Raw genomic sequence first — 7,183 nt, forward strand, 5'->3', positions numbered from 1 at the left:
TCGATTAGAGTAGAGGAGGGTAGAGTAGGAGGGGTTAGACTAGAAGGGAACAGAACCCAAGAGAAAGAATCGAATAGAATGAAGTAGAGACGAGTACAGTAGAATAGAGTCCAATAGAGTTGAATAGAGCCAAACAGAGCTGAATGCAGCCGAATCCACCAAATTCGAGGTGAATCGAGAAGAATCATGTCGATATCGCGTTGAAACGTGTCGAATCCAATCCAATCGTTTAGTGTAGGGCAGGTAAGATGAGGGTAGGGTAGGGTAGAAAAGAATAGATTAGAATAGAACAGAAAGAATAGAGACGAGTAGACTAGAGTCAAATAGAGTCAAATCCTGCCGAAAAGAGCCGAATAGAGAGGAAAAGGGCCAAGTCAAACCGAATCGAGTTGAATTCGCACAAAAAGGAGCTGATTCGAGCCGATAGGACCTGAATCAGGCCGAATCCCGTTCAAGTCTGTTGAATAGAATAGAACAGATTACAGTAGGCTAAGTTAGAGTAGAGTAGGATAGAACCAAATGCAGTAGAACAGAACAGGATCGAAGAGAACTGAAAGAATAGAATAGGGTCGAGTAGTGCAGAGTCTAGAAGAATAGAGTTGAATATTGCCGACTAGAGCAAAATAGAGCCCAAAAGACCCAACGTGATAGAAATCAAGATGAATGGCGCCGAATCCCGCGGAATCATGCTGGATCGCGTCGAAGCCCGTTGAATTGCATTGAATCCCATCCATTCGAGTCCAATCCAATCGAATCGATTAGAATAGACTAGAGAAGGGTAGAGTACAAGACAATAGACTAGAGAAGAATACAGTCGGATGGAGTAGAATGGTGTAGAATGGAGTTGAAAAGAGATAATAGAGTTGAGTAGACTCGTAGAGCCATATAGAGTTGAACAGAGCCTGTTCAAGCTGAATAGAGCTGACCAGGGCGAAACGGAGCCGATTAGAACTGAATCGAACCGATTGGAGCCCAAGAGGGATGAATGGAGTGCAACGGAGCCGATTGGAGCCGAATCGCATCGAAATGCGTGGAATCGAATCCAGTGGAATAGATTAGAGTAGGGTTGGTTAAAATAGAGTAGAATAGAATTGAACACAGTAAAAGAGAATAAAAAGAATACAAGAGAATCGAGTCCAAAAGGTTAGAGCAGAGCAGAATAGTGTAGAGTAGAACAGAGTCGAATAGAGTCGAATCGAGCCAAATGGAGAAGAAACAAGGCAAATCGCGTTGAATCCCCTCGAACCAATTCCAGTCAATTAGGGTAGGGTAGAGTAAAATAGCGTTGAGTGGAGTAGAATGCTGTGCAACGCAATCGAATGGAGTCGAAAAGAGTCGAAAAGAGCCGAATAGTGCTGAAGAGGGCCGAAGAGGGCCGAATCGAGCAGAATTGAGCCAAATCCAGCAAATCGAGCCTAATGGAGCCGAATGGAGCCGAATCCAGCTGAATCGACACTCTTCGAGCCAAATGGAGCCGAATGGACATGAATCGAACCAATTCGACCTGAATCGTGTCCAAATTCATGGAATCGAATTGAACAGATTAGAGTAGGGGAGGTTCGGGTATGGCAGGGTGGAATAGAGTAGAGTAGCATAGAATAAAACAGAAGAGAAGAGAAGAGAACAATACAGAACGAATACAGAAAACAGTAGGCTAGAGTAGCGTAGAGGGAAACAGAGTAGAGTAGAATAGATTCGAACAGAGCTAAATGGAGCCAAACTGAGCCGAATCGTGTCCAAATGGGTTGAAGCCAATCCAATCCAATGGATTAGAGTAGAGTAGAGTTGGGTAGCATAGGGTAGGGTAGAATAGAGTAGAATAGGAAGAATAAAGAAAATAGAGAAGAGTAGACTAGAGTACGATAGAGTAGGCTAGTGTATAATAGGGTAGACTCGAATACGGCTGAGTAGAGCCGAATGGAGTCGAAATGAGAGGAATCACGTCTAATGGATTCGAGTAAATTAGAGTGGTGTAGGATAGAGTAGAGCAGAATAGTGTAGAATGGTGTGGAATAAATAGAATGGAGTAGAATGGAGTCAAATAGAGACGAAAAGAGTAGAGAAGAGTCAAATAGAGCAGAATAGGGCCGAAAAGGCCGAATTGAGCAGAATCGAAGCAATTCAAGCCAAAACGAGCCGAATAGAGCCAAATCGAATCGAATCGAGCTGATTCAAGCCGAATCATGTCGAATCCCGTTCAGTGCATCCAATCCAATCCAAACGTCTAGATTAGAGAAGGGGAGGGGAGGGTGGACTAGAATAGAGTAGAGTAGACTAGAAGAGATTAGGACAGAATAGAAGGAATAGAATAGAGTAGAAAAGAGTAGGGTCGAATAGACTCGAATAGAGTCGAATAGAGACGAATAGAGAAAACAGAGCTGAATGGAGCCGAGTAGAGACGTAGAGGAGCCATATAGAGCCGATTCGAACCTCATCGAGCTGAATCAAGCAGAATCACGCCGACTGTCACTGAGTAGCGTCGAATCACATCGAATCACGTCGAATCGCATCAAATCACATCGTTTTGTGTCGGACCGGGTCGAATCGCTTCGTATCGCATCGGATTGCATCGAATGTCGTCGAATCACGACGAATCACGTCCCATCACGTCCAATAACTTCGAACTGCGTCCAATCTCCTAGAATTCTGCTGAATCACGTCGAATCGTATGGAATCTCGTCTAATCTCTTTGAATCCCGTCAAATGCCTTCGGACCTTGTCGAATCCCGTCGAATCCTGTCCAATCGCGTCGAAGTGAATCGAATTGAATCAAATCGATTCAAGTAGGGTGGGTTTGGGTGGGGTGCAGTAGGGTTGGGTAGGGTAGGATAGAACAGAGTCCAACAGAATAGGAGAGAACAGAAGAGAACAGAAAGAATCCAGCAGAATAGAATAGAGTAGAAAAGAGTCAGATAGTGCAGAGCATAGCCGAATTGAGGCGAATGGAGACAAAACAAGATGAATCGCGTTGAAGCGCTTCGAATCGGGTCAAATCGAATCCATTCGAATAGATTAGGGTAGGGAAGGGTAGACGAGAATAGAGGAGAATAGTGCAGAATGGTGTGGAATGGATTAGAACGGAGCCGACTAGAGACGACTAGAGTAGAAAAGAGTCGAATAGAGCATAGTTGGGCCGAATAGGGCCAAAGAAGGCCTAATCGAGCAGAATCCAGCAGAATCGATGCCATTGGAGCTGAATGGAGCCAAATGGAGCCCAATCGAACCGATTCGAAGCGAATTGATCTGATTCAAGCCTAATCGGGTCGAATGGCGTGAAAATGCGATGACTCGAACAGAATCAAAGATTAGAGAAGGGGAGGGGAGCGGCTGGGAGGGTAGAACAGAACAGAATAGAACAGTACATAATAGAAGGAACAGAATATAGCACAGTACGGTAGAGCAGAGCAAAGTAGAGAAGAGTAGAGTCGAATAGAGTGAACTAGTGCAGAATAGAGCTGAATAGAGCCAATTCTAGCCGAATCGAGCCCAAAGGAAACAAAACGTGATGAATCGCGTCAAATAGCGTCCGATCGAATCCATTAGAATAGATTAGAGTAGGGTAGAGTAGAACAGAATAGAGCAGAATCGAGTCGAATGGAGTTGCATAGAGAAAACTAGAGTAGAAAAGAGTCGAATCGAGCCGAATAAGGCTGAACCAAGTCGAATTGAGTTGAAACAAGCTGAATCGAAGCGATTCAAGCCAAATCGAGCTGAATCGAGCTGATGGTGCCGAATGAGCCGATTCAAGCATCATCGCGTCCAATCCCATTGAAATGCTTTGAATCGAATCCAATTGAATAGATTCGAAAAGGTTAGGGTAGGGTGGTTTTGGATAGGGTAGACTAGGGTAGACGAAAGTAGACTAGAGTAGAGTAGACAAGCGAAGTCTAGAGTAGTAGCCTAGACAAGACAGCTGGACTAGTCAGACTAGTGGTATAGATCAGTAGGCTAGACAACTAGCCTTGGAGAGTACCCTTGCCTTGACAAGTACCCTAAATTCTGAATCTGAACTACTCCCCTTGCCTTAACTAGTATCCTGAACTAGTAGCCTTGTCTGAACTAGTACCCTTAACTAGTAGCCTTGCCTTAAGTAATAGTCTTAATGTCTACCCTTGCCTTACTAGTACCCTGAACTAGTAGCCCTGCCTTAACTAGTACCCTGGCCTTCACCAGTAGCCTTAACTAGTACCCTGGCCTTCACTAGTAGCCTTGCCTCAACTAGTACCCTTAACTAACACCCTAGCATGAGCTAGTACTCTTAACTAGTACCTGGCCTTCTCAGTCCCCATAAGTCCTACCCTGGCCTTAACCAGCTGCCTTAACTGGTACCCTGGTCTTAACTAGTAGTATTGACTTCTACCCTTGAATCCACTGGTCACCTAAACTAGTCGTCTTGCCTTCAGTAGTAGCCTTCACTTGTACCTTGCCTTAACTAGTATCGTTATCTAGTACCTGTGCCTTAACTAGTACTCTTAACTAGTACAGCGGCCATAACGAGTAGCCTGAACTAGTAGCCTTGTCTGAATTAGTCCCCTGAACTAGTAGCCTTGCTTTAAGTAATCGTCTTAACGTCTGCCCTTGCCTTACTAGTACCCTTAACTAGTAGCCAAGCCTTAACTACTACCCCTAACTAGTAGCCTTGCCTTAACTAGTACCCTTGCCTTAACCAGTTGCCTTAAGTAGTACCCCGGCCTTAACTAGAAGTATCAACTTGTAAACTTGCATCCAATAGTAGCCTTAACTAGTACTCTTGCCTTAAGTAGTGGCCTGAACTAGTACTCGTGCCTTAGCTAGTACTCTGAACTAGTACAGTGCCTCTAACTAGTATCCTGAACTAGTAGCCTTCTCTAAACTAGTACCCTTAACTAGTAGCCTTGCCTTCACTAGTACCCTGGCCTTCTCCAGTAGCCTTAACTAAGACCCTGGCCTTCACTGGTAGCCTTAACTAGTACCCTTAACTAGTACCCTCGCATTAACTAGTAGTCTGAACTAGTACCCTGGCCGTATCAGTACCCAGAACTACTACCCTTGCCGTAACCAGTTTCCTTAACTAGTACCCTGGCCTTAACTAGTAGTATTCACGTGTATATTTGCATCAACTAGTAGCCTTAACTAGTACTCTTCCCTTAAGCAGCGGCCTGTATTTGTACCTTGCCTTAACTAGCAGCCTTAACTAGCACCCGTGCCTTTACTCATACTCTTAACTAGTACAGTGCCCCTAACTAGTATCCTGAACTGGTAGCCTTGTCCTAAGTAGTACCCTTAACTAGGAGCCTTGCCTTAAGGAATAGTCTTAATGGCTACCCTGGCCTCAACAAGTACCCTTAACTAGTACCCTTGCATTAATTAGTAGTCTTAACTGGTAGCCTGGCCTTGTCAGTACCCATAACTACTACCCTTGCCTTAACCAGTTGCCTTACCTAGCAACCTGGACTTAGCCAGTAGTATTAACATGTACCCTTGCATCGACTAGTAGACTTAAGTAGTACTCTTGCCTGAAGTAGTGGCCTTAACACGTTCCTTGCCTTACTAGTAGCCTTAACTAGTACTCTGAACTAGTACAGTGGCCCTAACTAGTATTCTGAACTAGAAGCCTTGTGGTAAGTAGTACCCTTAACTAGTCACCTTGCCTTAGGGAACAGTCTTAACGTCTACCCTTGCCTTACTAGTCCTCTTAACAAGTAGCCAAGCCTTAACTAGTACCCTGAAGTAGTAGCCTTGCATGGACGAGTAGCCCAGCCTTAACTAGTACCCTGGCCGTCACTAGTACCCTTGCCTCAACTAGTACCCTGGCCTTAACTAGTAGTCTTAACTAGTACCCTGGCCTTATCGCTACCCATAACTACTACCCTTGCCTTGACCAGTTGCCTTAACTAGTACCCTGGCCTTAATGAGTAGTATGAACTTGTACCCTTGCATCAACTAGTAGCCTAAACTAATACGCTTGCCTGAAGTCGTAGCCTTCACTTGTACCTTGCCTTCCTAGTAGCCTTAACTAGTACCCGTCCATGAACTAGTACTCTTAACTAGTACAGTGGCCCTAACTAGTAGCCTGAACTAGTCCCCTTGCCTTAGGTAGTCCCTTTTCCAAACTAGTACCCTTCTTGAGTACCCCTATGGAGTAGGGTATGGTACAGTAGGGTGTCATGAGGTAGGGTAGCATACGGTAGAACAGAGAAAACAGAATCCAATAGAATAGAAGAGGATGAGTCAGGATAGGTTAGTTTCGTGTAGGGTGTGGTAGAGTAGCATAGGATGGAATAGAGAAAAGAGAAAACGAGAATCCAATACAACAGAATCGAAAAGAAGAGACTAGATGAGGAAAGACTAGGGCGGGATAGGGTTCTGTCGAATAGAAGAGCGTAGAATGGTGTGGAATGGAGTCAAATGCAGTCAAACCGAGATGAATAGACTAGGAAAGAGTTGAATAGAGCCGAATAGCACCGAATAGGGACATCTAGGGCTGAGTCGAGCCCAATCGAGCCCAACCGAGCCCAATCAAGTCCAATCGACCAGATTCGAGCTGAATGGAGCCCAATGGAGCTGGAATGAGCCAAATAGAGACACAGAAAATGAGCCAAGCTAGATCGAGCCAAATCGCACCTAATCGCATCCTATGGCATCGAATCTCGTCGAAGTCCATCCAATCCCACCAAAACCCATCGAATCTCATGAAATCTCACCGAATCCCGTCCAATTGTGTCAAATCGGGTCGAATTGAATGCAATCGAATTCAATAGAACAGCTTAGAGTAGTGTAGGTTAGGCTGGGATTCAATAGGGTAGGGCAGAGAGGAATAGACTAGAGAAGCATAGAGTAGAAGAGAAGAGAATACAAAGAGTAGAATGGAGTAGAGTGGAGTAGAGTAGACTAGTCAGAGTCGAGTAGTGCAGAATAGAGATGAATAGATCCAATTCGAGCTGAATCGAGTCGAATGGAGAGGAAATGAGACAAATCTCCATGAATCGAATAGATTAGAGTAGAGTAGGGTGGGGGAGAAGAGAATAGAATAGTGTAGAATGGAGTCGAACAGAGTAGAATGGTGTGGAATGGAGTCGAATGGAGCCAAATAGAGACGAATAGAGTAGAAAAGAGTTGAATAGAGCTGAACAGGGCCGGATAAGTTTGGATCGAGCCTAATGATGCTGAATCGAGCAGAATCGAGCCAAATTGACCCGATTCA

This window comes from Elephas maximus, chromosome 5 (genome assembly GCF_024166365.1).
Source record: "Elephas maximus indicus isolate mEleMax1 chromosome 5, mEleMax1 primary haplotype, whole genome shotgun sequence".
Lineage (NCBI taxonomy): Eukaryota > Metazoa > Chordata > Mammalia > Proboscidea > Elephantidae > Elephas > Elephas maximus.